The following is a 21658-nucleotide window of genomic DNA, read 5'->3' as shown; positions in this document are numbered from 1 at the left end:
TAATATTTTACTGTCACTTATCAGATGCTAGTCAGGTATACAGTTTTCATACTTGATCTCTCCTTTTGGTAAAAACAACAACAACAAAACCGTACAAGTTTTAAACAGCCCATGGCTGGTTTGTGAGCAAATGGATGGAGACAGATCATGAAGTGTCTGGGAAGCCAATGGAGTCACGGTAGGTTTTGAGGAGCAACGTGATAAAAACATAATTTTACAAGGTAAGTGTGGCAGCAGTGGACTGGAAGAGGGAAAGGAGAACAGGGCTGGAAGGGTGTTTGCTACCTGCAGTTTCAATACAGGTGATTTGGGATGGAGGAGGAAGGAGAGGGGAGGGGAAGACGAGGGCATATTCCCAACAGTGGTACTGAAAGCGCCACGTAGGGATAGACTGGGATAGTGCTCACTTGTGGTATGCCATACTAGCATCTTGGTTTTTTTTTTTAACGTATTTATTTTATATCATATTTTTAAAATTGAAGTATAGTTGATGTACAATATTATATGTTACAGGTATACAATACAGTGATTCACAATTTTTAAAGGTTATACTCCATTTATAGTTATTTTAAAATATTGGCTATATTCCCCATGTTGTACAATACATCCTTGTAGCTTATTTTATACCTGATAGTACATATCTCCTAATCTTCCGCCTCCATCTTGCCCTTCACCCCTCCCCCTTCCCTCTCCCTACTGGTAACCACTAGTTCCTTCTCTACAGCTGTGAGTCTATTTCTTCTCCATTATATTCACTAGTTTGTTGTATTTTAGATTTCACGTGTAAGTGATATCTTACAGTATTTGTCCTTCTCTGTCTGACTTATTTCACTTAGCATAATGCCCTCCAAGTCTATCCATGTTGTACACCAGAAACTAATATAATATTTAAAATCAACTGTACTTCAATTAACAAGCAAAGAAACAACCCATTTAAAATATGGGCAGAAGAACTGAACAGACATTTTTCCCAAAGAGGAAATGCAAATTGCCAACAGGAACATGAACAGTTGCTCAACATCACCAATATCAGGAAAATGCAAATCAAAACCACAATGAGACACCATCTCACACCTGTCAGAGTGGCCATCATCAAAAAGAACACAAATAACAAATGTTGGCAAGGATATGGAGAAGGGGGAACCCCTGTACACTGTTTGTAGGAATGTAAACTGGTGCAGCCACCATGGAAAACAATATAGAGGTTTCTCAAAAATCTAACAATACAACCACCATATGGCCCAGCAATTCCACTCCTGGGCATATATCTGAGAAAAACAAAAATGTTAATTCAGAAAGATACATACACCCTACTATTAGTAACAGCACTATTTATAATTGCCAAGATATGGAAGCATCCTAAGTACACATCAATAGATGAATGGATAAAGAAGATGTAGTATATATATGCAATGGAATACAACTCATCCATAAAAAAGGATATTTTGCCATTTTGGCCCTTCATTCACTTTTTTTTTTTTTTTTTTTGCACTTCAAAAACCAAAATTTTATAACTGGCACAAACATTTCCATTGCATCAAAAACAACAAAATACCCAGAAATAAACTTAACCAGGGAGGTTATCTATACTCTGAAAACTGTAATACATTAATGAAGGAAACTGAAAATAATACAAAGAAATGGAAAGATATCTTGTGCTCTTAGGTTAGAAGAATCAACATTATTAAAATGGCCATTCTACCCAAAGCAATCTACAGATTCAATGCAACTCCTGTCAAAATACTCATGGAATTTTTCACAGAACTGGAGCAAATAATGCTAAAATTTATATGGAACCATAAAAGACCCCCAATTGCCAAAGCAATCTTTTGTTTTTCCCCTTTCTTCTTTTTGTTCTCTTTTCTTGTGGTTTGATGATTAGAAAAGTTTAACATTTGTTGTAAAGCTGGTTTGGTGGTGCTGAATTCTTTTAATTTTGTTTATCTGTGAAGCTTTTGATTTCCCCACCAAATCTGAATGAGAGCCTTGCTGTATAGAGTATTCTTGGTTGTAAATTTTTCCCTCTCATCACTTTAAATATATCGTGCCACTCCCTTCTATCCTGTAGAGTTTTTGCTGAAAAATCAGCTGATAACCTTATGGGAGTTCCTTGTATGTTATTCATTGCTTTTCTCTTGCTGATTTTGATATTTTCTCCTTATCCTTAATTTTTGTCAATTTGATTACTATGTGCCTTGGGGTGTTCCTCTTTGGGTTGATCCTGTGAGGAACTCTGTGCTTCCTGGACCTGGGTGACTGTTTCCTTTCCCAAGTTAGGGAAGTTTTCAGTTATTCTGGTACTAGCATCTTGTTTAACTAGTGACAGTGACATGTGTTGGTACAAATAAATGAACACTTCCATCTCAACTAGCCCATGTGGCAAAAACAAATGGATAAACCAATGGGTAGGCTGATACACATGGCCCTTCAAGTAAAAATATAAAGTATATCACATATTCCAATGCTAACAAGCACAAAGAAGTAATACTTTCCTATTTCTTTTTTTAATCTTTAAAAATTCTATTGAGAGGTGAGGTAATTAGATTTATTTATTTATTTTTAATGGAGGCACTGGGGATTGAACTCAGGACCTCATGCATGCTAGGCATGCACAGAACCACTGAACTATACCCTCCCCATCTATTTCTTAATTTTGCTCAACAATGATAACTAGTGACCTGCATACGGCATTCTGTATGAGTAATACATGCCAGATACCGCAAATGTGGAAAAGGGAGAATGCAAAAGGAAGAAACTGCTGAGAAGCATTATGTAATTCACCAAGTTGCAAGTATTGTCTTATCATTGCAAATAGAACATTAAGACAATGGTAAGTATAACACTGAAGGTGATAAGAATTGGCACGTACATAAAATCACCCTTTTTCTACCCACTGTATTTTGAACTACTTGAGGACAGGGTGACTTAAATCTGTGTTCCTAAGCACCTGACACAAAGAGAGAGCTCCATAAATAATCTACTTTATACTCCAATTCCAGTTTTAGTTACTTTATTTTGAGAGGCAGAAATGAAACACAAATCCTGGATAGTAGTCTCTGAGATGCCATATTTCAGAGGCTTGGGCCAATCCTTAAGCCAAGGCATCTTCTCTGCCTGCCAAAATTTCGAGTAAAAATTCCCAGGAGGAAATAATGGTGGTTCTTCTCACAATGTGTTCTTCATGTAGGAGTCATCCTCACAGACGAGTAGGGTTATGAGAAAAGACCAGACTCAAAGCAGGCAGTACGAGAACAACAATTCTCAAACTTTTCAGTCTCGCGATCCCTCTAGTCTTCAGAATTACTGAGGGACCTAAAAAGCTTTTTTTTTTAAGGGTTCTATCTATAGATACTTACTGTATTAGAAATTCAAACCCAGAAATGCTTAAAATAACTCTTTATTAATACATTTAAATATAATAGTACTCATCTCATTATATGTTAACATTAACTTTTGGAAAAAAATCTAGATTTTCCAAAGCAAAAGAAAAATTAGTTAAAGGCAACGTGCAAAGCTTTTTAATGCCTGCCTTAACAGAGGACACGTATTCCATTAGCCATCAGAGCAGTGACATCAGCACCTGTCATATAGCCTCTAGAAAACTCCACTGTATACTCATGAGAAAGTCAGAATGAAAAAGGCCAAGAAAGTCTTAACATTATTATGAAAATAGTTTTGACTTTGCAGATCCCTTGAAAGGGTCTCAGGGAGCCCAGATCACCCTTTGAGAATTGTTGAAGGAGAGGAAGAATACAGAATGGAGAAACCATCCTTGGGCAACACTCATGATTGGTAAGAAGGAAGAGGACAAATCAGTCAGATGAGATAGTGTTAACAGATGTGCAAGTGAAACAAACAACAAACTATTATTTCCCATAAATATTTCTCCAAAGAGGTAATAGCCTTGATATATAAAGAGATTGTTCAAATCATTAAAATTGAATCCCAACAGATGAAAGGGCAAAATATATTAGTAGATAATTTCTTAAAGAAGAGGGGGAAAAGGGCTTTAAAAATTCAGAGAAATGAAAATTCAAACAATAATATGCGATATTCCCTTAGCAGATCAGCTTTTCTTTGGATTTCTTTCAATGATTCTTCAAATGATAATATGATTAGAAAGGTTTTCAAGAGAGTGATAAACAGGATGGCTAGAAAAGTACTCTGAAGTTCAAGGACAAGAGCTTGCGAGGCCTGACAAAGACACCACTCAAATTTTATAGATCACTTTCACTTTGGAATATAGGAGTAAAGCACTGAAACAAGCTTTTAAGAAACTGAATATAGCATTACACTGAAATATGCTACTACAAATAAGGAGAGTTTATTCCAAAAACACAAGACTGATATCACAAGGGAAACTGTCCACATCATTTATCAGATTAACACATAAATTTTTAAAGGCCATAATTATCTCAACAGATGTCAAGAATGGAGTTTTTAAATTTATATTTATTCCAGATTAAAATTTTAAAAATATTCCAGGTGGAGGATTTCTTTCTTGACATGATACAGAATATTTAAACTCAAACCAAGACACAAAATCTCATTTCCCTTAAAACAGGAAGACAGTGATACCTCCTATTGCCTGTTATATTTAACATGGTAAAAGAAAACTTTAAGAGGAAAAAAGTGAAGGATGTATATAGTAAAGGAAGAAATATCATATTCTGATGTTGGGATTGCATGAATGCATATCTATACAACTCTAAGAATATTAACTAAAAATAACTCAAGGTAATAAATGAATTTAGAAATTATAAGGTAAACAGATAAAAACCAACTACATTCTCATGTACTACCACAGAACTAGAAAATACAATAATTTATCTGTTAGAGACATAAACTTAAAATACAATATTACTTTAAAATTTATAAAATCCAAATAGGAGGAAAAAAAGAATGATATTAATCAACAAAGATGTCTCATGCTCTTGAATGGTCTAAATATAGCAAGAATGAAATAGTAATTTAAATTGTATTACAACTATATATTAATCTAAAGTCCCCATGGCATCTTTTATATAACTTAAAAGATTGATAGTGAACCTCATCTAGTAAAATAAGTAGGCAAGGATACTAGTATATGTATTTTCTTAAATGTAAATATGGCAAACATAACCTGTCAGATTTTAATCTCCTACAAAGAATCATCAAAACCTTATGGTATTGGATTAAGAATAGAGAATCTAGGAATGCATACACACTATCAGAAGAATGTAATAGTTGATAAACCAGAAGCAACACAAATGTAAGGAAAGAATCACTTTTTGGTAAATAGTTGAGGGACTGCTAGATATCAAAATGGAAAACAATACACAATTATAGCATACACCACACTGCAATAAATTCCAGATAGGTGTTTTAGAATTGATTTTTAAAAGAACACAGAATAATATATTTATTCCAGATGTGGAGAATAGACAAAATTGTTTCTGACTATGGAAAGATACAAAATGGATTCATTCCTATGTACTAAAATAAGTAACTTTTTGCATCAGGGAATGGATGCAATAAAATGAAGTAGAAAGAACAGAAAGGGAACAAATCTGTGTCATCACTGATAAAAGTAATAAAAAAGGTGGATGCATGTATTCAAGTAAAAATCAAAGGAGGACTTCCGTTTTCTGGTCCAGCATGTAAGGAGCTTGGAAGTCATCATTCTCATCCTCACAATGAGAAAAAAAAATTGAACAAACTGAAAAGCAACAATTCTCCTTAAGGCCATCAGATAACTCAGCTCACAGGGCACATTGCTGTCCCCAAACTTGGGGAAACAAGCGGATACAGAGAATCATAGGTTTTACTAGCAGAACCCTCTGTGAGAACCAGTACCAGGGTAGGAGAATCTAAATTGTAATTGAAGAATAGCCAGAGGCTTAGTGTGGACAAGTTTGAGAGTTAAGAACTTGAGAAGGCCCACTCTTAGGGGCACCATACACTTCTGCAACTTTTACCTCCAGGAGCCCTACTAGATTCTCACAGTGAAGACCAGAGAAAATTTCCCTCTTGCTTCCAGCAGGAGGCAGGAAAATGAACAGAGCATTCTGTTCTTAACAAGGCTGGCCCTCAAGAGAAACTATTTTACCGGAGCCTAACTAACTTAAGGGAAAGAAAACTCAACTCTAGCTCCCTCTAGCCTCCCTGTCTCATGTAAGGAAGAAAAAACCAAAAAGAAAAACCTGAGAAGCACTTGTGAAGTTCACATCTGAGGGGTACAGGCTTACTAACAGACTGAAATAGGATAATGAACATGTCCCTCCCTCTACACCTTACTAACACATCACATGAATAACAACAGGGGAATACAATTGCAAGAACTACACAAGCCCAAATACACAGGGGAGACAAAAGCAAAGATATTAGAGAAGATTTCAGCCTCTGATACATACAGATACAGCAAACAGTAAACACATCTTAACTCCTATCCAGATAAACATAAAACCTCACACTAAAGGCCTATTTATCTTGGTTACTTTCATCCAGTATGTCATGTCTAGATTTCCAAATAAACATTATAAGGCACACTAAAAGACAAAAAAAAAAAAAAAACCAGCATAGAGAGACAGAGCAAGCATCAGAATCAGAGTCAGATAAGGATGGAATGTTGGAATTTTCAGAACAGCAATTTAAAATAATTATGATGACTATGCTAAGGATCTTAACAGAAAAGGTAGACAATATGCAAGAACAGATGGGTAATGGAAACAGAGATGGAAACTCTAAGAAAAAATCAAAGGGAAATATCAGAAACCCAAAACATTATAAAAGAAATGAAGAATGTCTTTGATGGGCTCATCAATAGACTGAATACAGCAGAAGGAAAAGAATTGGCAAGCTTGAAAAAATGTCAATAAAAACTTCTCAAACTGACATGCAAAGAGAAAAAAAGAATGAAAAAAATGAACAGAATATCAAGAACTGTGGGACAACTAGATATGCATAATGGGAAAGAAGAAGGAAAAGGAGAAGAAGGAGGGGAAGAAGGAGAAGACAAGGTACAAAAGAAGTATTTGATGCAATAATGACTGAGACTTTCCTAAAATTAATAATAGACACCAAACCACAGGTCCATAAAGCTCAGAGAACACAAAGGAGGATAAATACATACATATATACATACATACATACATACATACATACATACATACATACATACATACTACAATTAGGCATATAATACTCTAACAGTAGAAAATTAAAGGCAGAGAAAATATCTTGAAAGTAGCCAGAGGAAAAAAATATCTTACCTATAGAAGAGCAAGGATAAAAATTACATCAGATTTCTCTTCAGAAGCCATGTAATCAAGAAGAGAGAAGAGCGAAAAATATGAAGTGTTGAAAAGAACCACCAATCAAGAATTCTGAATCCAGAGAAACTGTCCTTCAAAACTGAATGAGAAATAAAGACTTTGCTCAGAAAAATAAAAATTGAGGGGATTTGTCAACAGTAGACCTGCCTTGCAGGAAATGTGAAAGAAACTTTTTAGAAAAAAGAAAAATAATAGAGGGCAGAAACTCATACCTACATAAAGAAAGGAAAAGTGCTAGAGAAGGAATAAACAAAGGTAAAATAAAATATTTTTAATTCTTTTTTTCAGTTTTTTTTTGTTTTTTTTTAAATTCTTAATTAATCTAACAGATAACGGTTTCTGCAAAATAATAACAGCAACAATATTTGGTGATGATAGCTTATGGATAAATGAAATAAAACACAGAAATGTTACAAGGGACAGGAGAGAGGAAGTAGGAATATTCTGAAAATAAGGTACCTGCATTACTCATGAAGTAGTATTGTGTTATTTGAAAGAAGACTTCGATTAGTTGTAACTGTATATTGCAAACAAGAGGGCAACTGCTAACAAAAGTTTTTTAAAAAGTAAAGGAAAGAAGTATAATTAATATACTAAAAGAGGAGGAAAAATGGACTCATACAAAATGCTCAATTAAAACTAGAAGGCAAAGAAAGAATGGGTGACAAAATAAGAAAACAAGGCAACAAATAGGAAACAGTAGCAAATATGGCAGATAATGTGGACTTAACATATTAGTAATCACTTTAAATATCAATGGTCTAAATATTCCAATTAAAAGACAGAGACTACCATAGTGGATAAAAATACAATATCCAACTCTGTTGTCTGCAAAAAAACTACTTTAAATATAAAGACAGATAGATTAAAAGTAAGGAGATGGAGAAAGATATAACATGCTAATGCTAATTAAAAGGAAGCTAGAGTAGCTATATTAGACAAAGCTGTCTTCAGAGCAAGGCAAATTATCAGGAATAAAGAGGAACATTACATAATGATAAAGGGGTCAATTCTCTAAGAAACCATAACAATCTTTAATGTGTATGTGCCTTATAATAGAGTGTAAAATACATGAGGCAAAAACTGATAGACTGGCAAGGAGAAACAGATGAACCTATCATTACAGTTGAAGATTTCAACACCCCTCTACTGGAAATGGACAGATCCAACAGCAGAAAATCAGTAAAGACATAATTGAACTAAACAGTATCATCAATCAACTGGATCAAATTGACAACTGCAGAATCCTTCATCTAACAGCAGCAGGAGAATAAACATTCTTCTCAAGCTCACATGGCTCATTCACAAAGATAGATGACATTCTGGGCCCTGAAATACACCTTAACAATTAAAAAAAAAGACAGAAATCATGCAAAGTGTGCTGTCAGATCATAATGAAATTAAACTGGAAATCAACAACAGAAAGGTAGCTGGAAAATCCCAAAATACTTGAAGATTAAACAACACACTTCCAAATAACACGTGTGTCAAAGAATAACTCACGAGAAATTAACAAACATTTTGAAGAAAATGAAAATTTTAAAATAACATCAAAATTTCTGAGAAGCAGCAAAACCAGTGCTTAGAAGGAAATTTACAGCATTGAATACATATATTAGAAAAAAAAATCTAAAATCAGTCAGCTAATCTTCCACTTTAGGAAACTAGAAAAAGATGAGCAAACTAAGCACAAGAAAGTAAATAATAAAAATTAGAGCAGAAATGAATGAAATTGAAGGCAGGAAATCAATAAAGTAAATCAATAAAACCAAGAGTTGGCTCTTTTAACAGATCAATAAAATTAATAAATCTCTAGCCAGGTTAACTAAGAAAAAGAGAAAGAAGATACAAATTAATAATATCAAAAATGAAACAGAAACCACCACCATTCATCATATGGACATTAAAAAGATAATAAAGGAATAGTATTAGAAAATCTGTGCTCACAAATTTGATAACCTATATGAAATGGACCAATGCCTTGAAAAATACAATCTACTGAAACTTACACAAAGAGAAACAGATCAGTGAATAAGCCTTTATCTATTAAATAAGTTGAATCAATAACCTTCCAAAACAGAAAGCTCCAGACCGAGATAAGATCACTGGTGATTCCTACCAAACACTTAAAGAAGAAATTATATCAATTCTCTACAATCTCTTTCAAAAAGCAGAAGCAGAGCAAATACTTCCCAACTCATTCTATGAGACTAGCATTACCTTAATATCAAAACAAAACAAAGACACTGCAAAAACAGAAAACTACAGATGAATATCATGAACATAGTTGTAAAGATCCTCAACCAAATACTAGCAGATCGAATCCAACAATGTATACAAAGAATTAAATACCACGATCAAGTATGATTTATTTCAGGCATGCAAGGCAGGGCCAACATATAAAAAATCAATCAGTATAATGCATCACATCAACAGGGCTAAAGAAGAAAAATCGTAGGAACATATCAATCAATGCAGAAAGAAATCTGACAAAATCCAACATTTATTCATGATAAGAATCTCTCTCTCTCAGCAAACTAGGAATAAAGGGGAATTTCCTGGACTAGAGCTAACATCTTATTTAATGGTGAGAAACTAGATGCTTTCCTGCTAACATCAGGAACAAGACAAGGATGTCTGTGCTCACCACTCCTATTCAGCATCATACTGGAAGTCTCCACTACTGCAATAACAAGTAAAGGAAACAAAAGGTATACAAATTGGGAAGGAAGCAATAAAACTGTCTTTGTTCACAGATGACATGATTGTCTATGTAGAAAATCTCGAAAGAATCAACCAAAACTTTCATGGAACTAAAGAGCAACTCTAGCAAGGTTTCAGGATACAAGATTAATATACAAAAGTCAACTGCTTTCTTGTATATCAGCAATGAACAACTGAAACTTCAAATTACAAGCACAATGCAATTAGAGCTGTAAAATGAACTGCTAAATGAATCAGAGATCACTGCTCCTTCTAGCCAGGAGAATCTCCAGCATTCGTTCACACCATAGGAACCTATCTTTCTTGCCTGTATCATGAACAGCCACTCCAAGGTAGTTGAAAGAGCTTAAAACAAAGCTTTTCAGTTGCAGATTGTGGCTACAGAGACACTCATCAGAGGACTGTAACAACATTAGTGATTCCCAGAAAGCCATAGGGCTTGGAGGGCAGGAAGCCTCTCTACAATGCATGTCATCTAGGAACAGAATCATGTCATGAAGACTCTTTCTAAACCACTCCTACAGAGCAACCGGCAGTGTTTTCCTAAACAGATGCCCCAGTAGCAAAAGCTCAATTGATGGAGTAAGATGTAAATGCCTAGCATAGTAGGAAAACAAAACACTTAAAAGGCCTGGAGAAGAGCAAAGAAATTGGGACCAGTTGTCAGAAAACCCAGTCCTGACTGTGTTCCTTCTTCCTTGGTGGCTCTACCTCTCTAAATTTCAGTTTTCACATTTGTAAAATGTGAGGATCAAGCTGCTCCCTCAACCTACTCACCGAGGATTATAAACTCTTTGAGGGCAATGCTAAGTCTTAGCTCCAGAATCACACATCTAGGTTTGACCAAGAATAGAATAATAAATTTTTAAAAAATTTAAAAACACAATGTCATTTACATTAGAACCAAAAATGAAATAATTAGGTATAAGTCTAATAAAATATGTATAAGATCTATATGATGAAAGAAATCAAAGATATAAATAAATGGAGACATATTCCATGTACATGGATAGGAAGGCTCAATACTGTCAAGAAATCAGTTCTTCCCAACTTGAACTATAGATTCAATACAATCCCGATCAAAATCCCATCAAGTTATTTTGTAGATATCAACAAACTGATTCTAAAGTTTATATGAAGAGGCAAAAGACTCAGAATAGCTGACACAATATTGAAGAAGAACAAAGTCAGAGTACTGACACTACCCAACTTCAATACGTATTAAAAAGCTACAGTAATTAAGATAGTATGGTATTGGTGGAAGAAGAGACAAATTGATCAATGAAACAGACTAGAGAACCCAAAAATAGACCCACACAAATATACTCAACTGATCTTTGACAAAGGACAAAAGCCAATTCAATAGAGAAAGGACAGTCTTTCAACAAACGATACTGGAACTGGACATCTACATGCAAAAGAGAAAATCTAGACACAGATCTGTAACTTTCACAGGAATTAACTCAAAATGCATCACAGACCCACATGTAAAATGCAAAACTATAAACCTCCTACAAGATAACATAGGAGAAAATCTAGGTGACCTTGGGTTTGGAGATAACTTTTTAGTTACAACCCCAAAAGTATGATCTATGGAAGAAAAGTTGATAAATTGGATTTATTAAAATTAAAAACTTCTGCTCTGCAAAAGCCACTGATAACAGAATGAAAAAAACCAAGTCATACATGGGAGAAATATTTGCAAAAGGCATACCTGATAAGGGACTGGTATTCAAAATATACAAAGAACTCTTAAAATTAAATAAGAAAACAAACAACACAATTTAAAAATGGGCAAAAGATCTGACCCTAACCAAAGAAAATATACAGATGGTAAATAACCATGTGAAAAAATGTTCAACATCAGGTTTAATTAGAGAGTTGCAAGTTAAAACAACGAGGTACCACTACCTGCTTATTAGAATGGCTAAAATCCAAAACACTGACACCAAATCCTGAGGAGGATGTGGAGCAATAGGAACTCTCATTCATTGCTGGTGGGAATGCCAAACAGTATAGACACTTTGGAAGACAGTTTGACAATTTCTTAAAAAACTAAACATACTCTTACTATACAATTCAGCAATGTCACTCCTTGGTATTTAAATGATTTGAAAATTTACATCTACACAAAAACCTGCACATAGATGCTTAGCAGCTTTACTCAAAATTGCCCAAACTGGGGAAAACCAAGGTGTTTTTCAGTAGGTGAGTGGATAGACAAACCACAGTACAGCCAGAAAATGAAATATTATTATTCAGTGATAAAAAATAAATGAGCTATCAAGTCATGAAAAGATACAGAGGAGTGTTAAATAAATAAAAGAAGCCACTCTGAAAAGGCTACATACTGTATAATTCCAACCATATGACATCCTGGAAAGGGCAAAACTAGGGAAACAGTAAAATGATTGGTGGTTGCCAGGGGTGTGGGAGGAGGGAGCAATGAATAGGTGGAGCACAGAGGAATTTTAGGGCAGTGAAGATACTCTGTATGATACTCTAGTGGTGGATACATGTCATCATACATTCGTCTAAACCCACAGAATATTCAACACAAAGAGAGAACCCTAATGTAAACTATGGACTTTCATTATTAATAATGTATCAATATTGGCTGATCAATTTTAACAAGTGTACTATATTAACTGTAAGATATGAGTAATAGAGGAAACTGGGGTGGGAGAAGTATATGGTAACTGTCTGTAACTTCTGCTTAATTTTTCTGTAAACCTAAAACTGCTCTAAAAAATCTATTAAGTTAAAAAAATCAAAGGAGACTGAAAGGACAGTTTGCACATAAGGAAATTTTGACTCTAAAAAATCATCCTGTGGGGGAGAAGGTATAGCTCAGTGGTAGAGCAAATGCTTAGCATGCACAAAGTCTTGGGTTCAATCTCCAGTACCAGTTGTTAAAAAACAAACAAAATAAACAAACCTAATCACCTCTTCCCAGAACTTTTTAAAACTTTTAAATAAAAATCATCCTGTGAGGGAACTATATTCAGTATCTTGTAATAATCTTTAATGAAAAAGAATATTAAAACAAATATATGTATGTACATGCATATTGTGCTGTACACCAGAAACTGACACATTGTAACTGACTATATATACCTCAATAAAAACAAACATTCAAATCTAAAAAAAAAATCATCCTGTGTAACACAGAAATTTCTATTAAAGTTATGTAAACCAGTGATTCTCAAAGTTCAACATGCACCAGAATCCCCCAGAGGGCTGATTACACAGACTGCTGGGCTCCCTACCCCACCCCAACCCCGACTTTCTGATTCCCTAGGTCTGAGGTGGGACCTGACAATTTGAATTTCTAACAAGGTCCCAGGGAATGTGCACATTACTGGCCCTGGGCATCAAGAAAGATGCAAAGTTTGAGAAAAACAAGAGCAAGGCTGAGCAGTCACCAAAATGGGGTTTTAGGGTATATTAAACAACTTGAGTCTTTTTTGCAGGGTATATTAGGAGAATTTGGGAGAGAAGGACAAGTCCCACCTGTTTAAGAACCTGAGAAAGAAGACTGAAATGTAGTGTCTGTCTGTTTCTATCACACCCTTTCTCTCCCTCTCTCACCATTTGTAACACTGTATTGCTATGCTGACCTGAAAATCATAAATCTGTTCTGGACAATGGGTAAAGGGAGGAATGAATCGATCAGCTCAGCTGAAGTAGAGAGTATACTGGAGAACACTGCTAAGGCCACCTAAAAATGTGAGACTAAATCTGCATTCTCCACCCCTCCTCTTTTTCTCTTAAAGATTGATCCTAGATAGCATAACTCATTGGACTGTCCCCTCATGTCCAGGAGACAAAATGTGTTGCTGACAGGTAACTTTGAACTCTGGGACAATACTCTCCACCTCTCTTTACACACAAACATGTATGTAAGCCAAAAGGTGGATGGAGAACACATTAAGAGTTTCTAGGGGTCGGGGTATAGCTCAGTGGTAGAGCGCATGCTTAGCATGCATGAGGTCCTGGGTTCAATCCCCAGTACCTCCATTAGAACAAATGGATGGATGGATGAATGAATGAATGAACAGAATGAACAAACTGAACTACCTCCCCTGAAAAAACAAACAAGAGCTTCTAAGAAACTCCTGCATGTGCTCAGCAGGCCAAAGAGCCAATGCTGTCAATTGTGTTCACTGCAGCCTTTCTAGCAACAGGCACAGTGGCTGGCGCATAGTAAATGCTTCCTAAGTAATTGCTGAAAGAATGACCAAATCTGAGGGAAGTGATGGAAAGATGAATAGTCCTCCTGTATGATCACAATGCACACTTTTCTTAGACCCAGGCATCTACATGGTGGCTTCAGAAAGCCCAGCACCTGTATGCAATGAATAGGAAAGAGGGAAGCGATCAGAAGGCTCATGTACCAAATAGTGTGTAAACCTATGTGTGTGAGCATCACTGCCTGCCTGCAATGACAAAGCCCGTCCCCTTGCACTACATGTGTGCACAGCGGGTAATGAGGAAAGCTACTCTTCCACATGCTTCCAGCAGTCTGCTAAAAAAAAGACTCACCTTTCTGTGTGTGGAGAGGAAGAAACACTTCCTTGCACACTGAGCATATGAATATGATGATAATAAAGATGTTTGTTCTCACACGAACCTCCTAGACAAGAAGGCCGCTGCATCCTGACAACACCCAGAAGCCATTCAATAAATGATTATCAAAGAAATGAATGAATGAATGAATGAATGGGAGGGAAGGGTAATCTACGAACACTTTGCACTTGTCCACGTCAGACAAGGCTCACCCTCTTAGAATCCTTGTAGCAGAGCCCTGCACTGTGTACTCAGGCCCAGGTACCAAGGGCAGGGGAGACAGAGTAAATCTGACCATGCACCTGCCCGCCCTAGGTAAGACAGATGGGGACACACAGAGACAGAGAGAGATGGAAATACAGAGACAGATATTATGGTAATATAAAGATATAGGCTGTTCACATCTCCCTACTGGATGGTATAAGATGAGAAATAAGAAGGGACCCCTGCCCTTCACCCCCATCCAATTCAAAAAGAACCTGCATCGAGCATCTTAAGGAAGTTCAGTCTTGCCTGCAGGTCCTGGGAGATAAGGGACCTCTTATGAACGCAGACTCCCACACATCCAGTAGGTATGAAGCTTCTCTGTGATTCTGCACATCTCTCCATCCTCAGAGGATGAAATTCATTCTCCTAAAGGTGCCCACCGGAGGGCCTGTCTGGTGATTCTGTCTGTCTTGTTCATTACTGTACCTCAACACAGTGCCTGACACGTGGTGGAAACTCTGCACACATTCAAGAAGGCAAGAAGGGAGACATAAGGGCACTCTGTTCTGCCCTTTGTATAAGGGCACTCTGTTCTGCCCATTGTAGGCGAGGCTCCCTCTCTCTGAAGCCTTGATCGGAGACAGTACTTGAGATAGGACTCACCTCTGGGCTGAGAAGGAGGGAGGGAAGGAGGGAGCGGGTGAGAAGGCTCTGGTCCCTGCCCACAGCCCTGTGTATGGAAGGCAGGAAGGGAATGAAGAGAGAGTTCACTCTCCGGCACTCTGTGCACCTGAGCACACAGACGTTATTTAATAAGGACATTGCTTCTAGAACACAGATAAGCCCAGCAGACAGAGAGCCGCAAATCCCTAACTCTTCTGTTTTCCTGCGCTTCCCAAATACCCACCAGTCACCCAAAAAGTCTTACTGGGAAGGAAGAGGGGACGGAAAGAGGGAAGGTAAGAAGGAGGGAGTGAGGAAGGAAAGAGGGAGGGAGGAAAGAGGGAGGGAGAGAGAGGTGGGAGGGAGAAGGAAGGGAGGGGGGAAGGGATGTAGAGGCTCTGTCCTTCTTGGTGCAGTTCAGCCCACCTTCTCTGAATCCTTGCCCAGGTGCATTGCATCAAGACAGCACTAGCACCTAGAGAGCAAGGATTAGAGAGGGCTAGCAGGGCAGAAGGCTCACGCACCCACAACGCTCAATGCTGAGAAGGTTCTCTGTTACCTAGCTCTGCATGAGAGCAGGAAGAAGTCTGCACATGTGTGCATCTGGAGGGGATTTCATAAGAAGCCCCATCCTGCGACCCACTCAAACCCAACACAATTAGGTGGCATGGAAGTCCTTTGTCCTACAAGCATCCTTTGAGACAAGGACCAAGTTCATCTTGCATACTACATACACCCAGTGCCCGACCCAGTGACAGCACATTTGCTCAATAAATACTTGGGGAAGGGACAGGACAGAGGAAAGGAAGGGAGATATGATTCACAGGTGCTTTGTCCTTCTCCCTGCAGAAAAGGGCCCTGCCTAGAGTCCTGGAGTAGGCACACCACATCATGCTAGGACACACATCTGGGTGGGAAGGACAGGAAAGGGGGAGCAGAGCAGGAGACTCAGGACGTACACACCACCTGTACATCTGTGGGAGGGGATAAACAGAAGCCTGGTTCCCCACAACCTGAGCCCACAGAGTCACAGGCATTGTCATGAGAAAGCTGACGGTCCCAGGGCCACTAGACAGCGAGGCTGGTATCTCCGACTGGTTAGTTCACCATGGCGCCCTCAAACAGCAGGAGCTCGGTGAATATGTTAAGTGGATGGACAAGGAAATGCACACACAAATAAGTGACTGGAAGAACAGCCAAGCACAGGAAGGGAAGTTCTGTACAGGCTCTGTCCTACACGGAGACCAGGCTCACAGCCTTGCCTTCTTGCACAAGCCGGCTGTATGAAGCTAGCACTCACACCTAGGTTGCCAGGGAAGGGGAGAGGAAGCCAAAATCACAGTCCCAGCACCTGCACACAAGACGTCCTTTTGAGTGTGTGTGTACAAGGAAGTCAGCACTTCTGCAGACAAGGGTAAATAATAACCAAGCCTCTCTCCTGCCTTTTGGTTTGGTGTGGAAATGTGTCTCTATTTAGGTGTGTACATGTGGATGTCTGTGTGTCCAGGGGAACACGGGTACACACAGGAGAATGAGAGTGAGCGCTTGTTTTCCAGGCTTGGGGCAGTTCATTCCCCATACACCTCCAGGAGACAGGAAGTCCTGTAACGAGAAAAGCTGTCTCACTCTCAGCACAATGCTCCCAGCCCAGGGCATGGCACAAAGAAAGTGATCAATGAATATGTGCTGAGTGGATTGTTCAGCAGAACGTGCTCGAGGACAGGGCTCGCTCTCCTGTAATCCATGCATATAGGAGGTGCTTTGAGAATTCACAACTCCGATATGCAATGGGTATGGGAGAAGGAGCAGTTCGTTCTTCCGCACGTCACGTGTGTGTGCGTGTATGTGCAGTGTTCTGTGCATACCCTGCAAAGTAACGATAAGGCTCTTCCTTGATAGAGTCTTGTGAGTTCTCTTAACTTCCTCTGCTCACCAAGTGTGTGGTTCTGGAGGAGGTGGGGAGTCCTGAGCAGATGGGCCACCTCCGCCCCCCGCCACAGCTCACGGTGGGTGGGGGGATGCAGCACTGGGCACGTGCATGAGAAATGGGGGAGTGCATCCCCTTCCACCCTCTATGGGGCCAAGTCCCTTGGAGGCTTAGCCCTCGCCCAACTTGCTTGTCACCGCATCCCCAGCATTTACGCTCAATCAGTGACTCTCAAACTTGAGCAGACATCAGAATCAGGAGGAAGGCTTGTTAGAATACAGAGGGCTGTGGTTCATAACTTAGTAGGTCAGGGGCAGGGCCCCCAAATTTGCATTTTTAACAGCTGCCCAGGTGATATGGAGGCCACTGGTGCAGTGACCACACTTTGAGAGCCACCAATCTAAATGGACAGTAAAGGAATGAAAGAACCGGAGGGGTGATGCACAGACTTACCACTGTTTTAAACATGGATGAGATTCCGTCTCTGTGAATTTTCGTACAAGGGCAATGGACCAGGACAGTATTTGTCCCCGAGTACCAAGAATGAGAGAAGGGCGTGAAAAGAAGGCTCAGGTCTCTTCAGACTGGTGGTGTATCAGCGTGTGTGTGTATGTGTGTGTGTACAAGAAACCACTCTCCTGCTCACAGGTGATTTTCCTATGATTATACAAAGGTGACGTACCCTTTCTGCACATGCATGCGTGAGATAAGCCATAAGTAAAGGCAACTTTCATCCCAGCTCTGGCTGGAGACAGAGCCCGTAGAAAGCTCACTGCCTCGCACAGTGGACACAGGTTAGAGGACGCTGTTAATGACAGTCGGTGTCCTGCACACTCATGGATGAAGCTCCAGGTGTGGATGACACACCTTCTGTGTTTCTATCCTGCGTGCTCTGTGTGCGTGCACGTGTGGGTACAGGGAGGGCTCACCTTTCTGCCTACAGTGTGTTCGCGTGTGAGCACACAGAGAGGGAAAGACAAGGCTCCCTCCCGCACACAGCAGCATGAACGGGAACAACAGTGACTCCCTATCGATGGGAGGGTTAGGAAAGCTGATGGTAGCGGGGCAAACAGCACAACAGGCTCCATCTCCTGCCCTTGCTGCAAGTGGGAGTCTCAGCCCACAGGTCCACGTTGCTGAGCGTGTCTGGGAGGTGGGGGGGGGCAGGTTGAGAAATTCACTCTGGCATAACCTGCACGTCTTTGTGTTTGCAGAACGGGCACAAGGAACAGAGACAATAGAGATCTCCTTCATTCCTCTGAATGGTGGCCTCTTAGTCCACAGCATCCAAATGTCATAGTGTGTTTATTACCCCACCAGAATGGAAGGGTAGCAACCGTGTCCATTTTGATCTCTGCTACATTCTCTGTGATGACACAGTCCCTTGGCATCTAGTAGACCCTCAAGTATCCGGGGAAGGAAGGAAAAGGGGGAGGGAGAGTCGCCACACAGCAGCTCTGTCCTTCTAAATGTAGACAATGCTCCTTCCCTTGGAGTCCTAAATGGGGTCAGTGATTCAAGACAGCACCGGCTCCCAGACTGAATGAGGGAGGTGATGCACCTGGCCAGGCCCCCTTTGTGCCATGTGTCTGTGCATGTGCACCCAGCTGGGCCCTTCTGCACAGAGTGCATTTCTGTGGGACTGTACTGAGGTTGAGAAGATTTTCCTACACACAGCTGTCTGTGCCCAGGATGGGGAGTGACCATGTCAAGCCCCATTGTGCAGGCTGCCCATGTGGGTATGATGAATGAAAAGGAGTCCGTTCTCCACCCTGCAGAGAGGGGCCAGATGTGGCTCCTTCCCCTGTGGGCCAGCTGTCCAGCACAGCAGGAGGCAGTTGGAGAAAGGAAGGAAGGAGGTGGTAGAGGGGCTCCGTCCGAGGTGAAGATGGTGCTCCCGCTCTCAGAATCCTTGCCCAGGTGCATTGCATTCAGAAAGCACTCTCACCCAGGTAGCAAGGATTAGAGAGGGGGAGCCAGAAGAGAAGTTTCCAGCCCCTGCATACCTGCCATGTGTGTTCCACAGTAAGGCTCACTGTTCTCGCCCAGTGCATTTCCGCAGGACTGAAATAAACTTAAGAGATGGCTGTACACCAGAAATCAACACAATGTAACTGACTATACTTCAATTAAAAATAAATTTTAAAAATAAACTTTTTAAACAAGAGACAGTTCTATACATATCAGTGTGAGAACAGTAAGATGTGCCGCGCTTGTTTGTAAGTTGGGAGTAGGGTGGGTAGATAAGTCCCCTATGTGGCCCACTCACCCTCACACATGCACGGATGATGGGTGATGACAAAGTCCTGCTCCCCTCCCTGGACTGTTAAGACCCGGGAAGGGCAGGGGCCAAGTCTGTCTGGTCCATCTTCTGGGTCCCATGCCCAGCACAGTGACTAATAAATATTATTTGTGGAAGTAAAGGATGAGTGAAGGCCAGACGGCAGGCAGCTGAGAGGTGATGTCCAGACCCTCTGTCCTGCTCCATGTAGAGCAGGCTCACTGTTGAGAATCTCTGCTCTGGTACACTGCACTCAGAAAATGCTCTCCCCCGGGGACAAAGGAGAGGAGGGGAACAGAGCAGAAAGCACCAGCACCTGCAGCCTGTATGTGTCCAGATGTAACTATTTAACTCTCAGGGTCCCATCCCCACAATGCATCACTACATGCATTTAATAAGATCGACCCCTCTGCCAAGTATGCGTAAGTTCTCATCTTCATGCACAAGGTCACACGGCCATTCTCTCTCAGCTGAACCCTCTGAATATGGACTGTGAGCAGCCTCTTTTTCAGACGGTTTGTGAGAGTCTGCAGGTGTCCAGGGGTTAACAGGAAGGCTGGGATGTTTTGTGGGGAGGCGGGGGGTGGTGCACATATGTGCACGCACACGCTGGAGAATGGGACTACTCTATCCCCTTCCATTCCTCTGCTGAACTCTAAGCTCAGGGAGGGCAACAATGGCGAGTGTGAATCTCCTCACCCGCTGTATGTTTCCCCATTACAGGATCTGAACAGAGGAAGCTGGAACAAAGAGCAAGCTCATGCCCTGACATGGGTGTAAGCCTGTCCACGGGGAATGGTGCCCATTCTCCCACACGTGTCCTCCAGAGAGCCCGGGGACCAGGACTCCATCTTATTCACCAGTGAATCTCTACCACCCAGTGCACTGTGCCTCATAGCAAACTCAAGTATTTGAAAGAAGGAGGGACGGTGGAAGAGGTGATGGACAGGTACTCGGTCCTTCTACATGCAGACAAGGCTCAGCCTCTTTGAATCCTTGAATAGGTGTGTTGCATCAGAACAGCACTCACACCTAGGTTCCAAGGATTCGAGAGGGGGAGCAGGCAAGAAGGCTCAGGCACCTGCCATGTGTGTGTGGCGGGGGGCTATGACAGAGTCTGGGTCTCATGTATATACAGTGTCATTTATGAGTGATTGTACAGTGAGGCAGAAAATGTTTCATGTGAGATCAGAGAAGATTCAGTCTTTTGTGTATTTGTAGGTGACACCAGCAAAGAGAAGTCCACCCTGTGGCCCACCCACTCTCGGGGCAGGTGGGTATCATGTCTGATGAGGAATTCTGTTCTCCTTCAACTGGAAGCCACGTGACGGTAGTGCCTGGCTTATGATTGCAGGCTCATCGCTTAGCTTAACACCAAGTATAGAAGAGGTGATCAATAAATGTTGGTGGAATGGCTGGGAAGAGGCTGGAAGGGTGCTCTGTCCCATATGCAGATGAAGCATAAGGCTCTCACTCTCAGAATCCTTGCCCAGGTGCATTGCATTCAGACAGCACTCTCACCCAGGTAGCAAGGATTAGAGAGGGGAGCCCGCACAGAAGGCCCAGCGTGGGCTTCACAAGAGGGCTCACTCTTCCCCACAGAAGGTGCTTCCTTATGATGATACAGAGGAGGGAGAAGGTTCTTGAGCTTCATGTTAAAGATGTCTAGTTGAGGGTGGGGGGAGAGTATAGCTCAGTGGTAGAGCACGTGCTTAGCAGGCACGAGGTCCTGGGTTCAATCCTCAGTATCGCCATTACAAATAAGAAAATAATGCTGTACACCAGAAATTGACACATTGTAAGTGACGATACTTCAATAAAAAAGAATATGAAAATGAATATATATTTATATGCATGACTGGGACATTATGCTGTACACTAGAAAGTGACACATTATAACTGACTATATACTTCAATAAAATAAATAATTAAACCTAACTACCCCTCAAAATAAAGAAATAAAATAAAATAAAT

General features: G+C 40.3%; 1 protein-coding gene, 1 long non-coding RNA gene and 1 other non-coding gene across 3 annotated transcripts in view; 2 read left to right on the top strand and 1 right to left on the bottom strand.

Moving 5' to 3' along the window:
* The window catches only part of CLCN5 (chloride voltage-gated channel 5), a 141121-nt gene that overhangs the window by 35003 nt on the left and 84460 nt on the right, over positions 1–21658 (bottom strand). The gene's annotated exons all lie outside the window — the stretch shown is intronic.
* LOC116661931 lies at positions 95–21057 on the top strand. The gene is made up of 3 exons (XR_004317885.1): positions 95–178; positions 20408–20633; positions 20906–21057. It is a non-coding gene; the product is annotated as an uncharacterized LOC116661931 (long non-coding RNA).
* Positions 13986–14057, top strand: TRNAA-AGC. The gene has a single exon. It is a non-coding gene; the product is annotated as a tRNA-Ala (tRNA).

Source organism: Camelus ferus, chromosome X (genome assembly GCF_009834535.1).
Source record: "Camelus ferus isolate YT-003-E chromosome X, BCGSAC_Cfer_1.0, whole genome shotgun sequence".
Taxonomy (NCBI): Eukaryota; Metazoa; Chordata; class Mammalia; order Artiodactyla; family Camelidae; genus Camelus; species Camelus ferus.
Note: the sequence above shows the minus strand (reverse complement) of the source record. Positions and strands in the feature narration are given on the sequence as shown.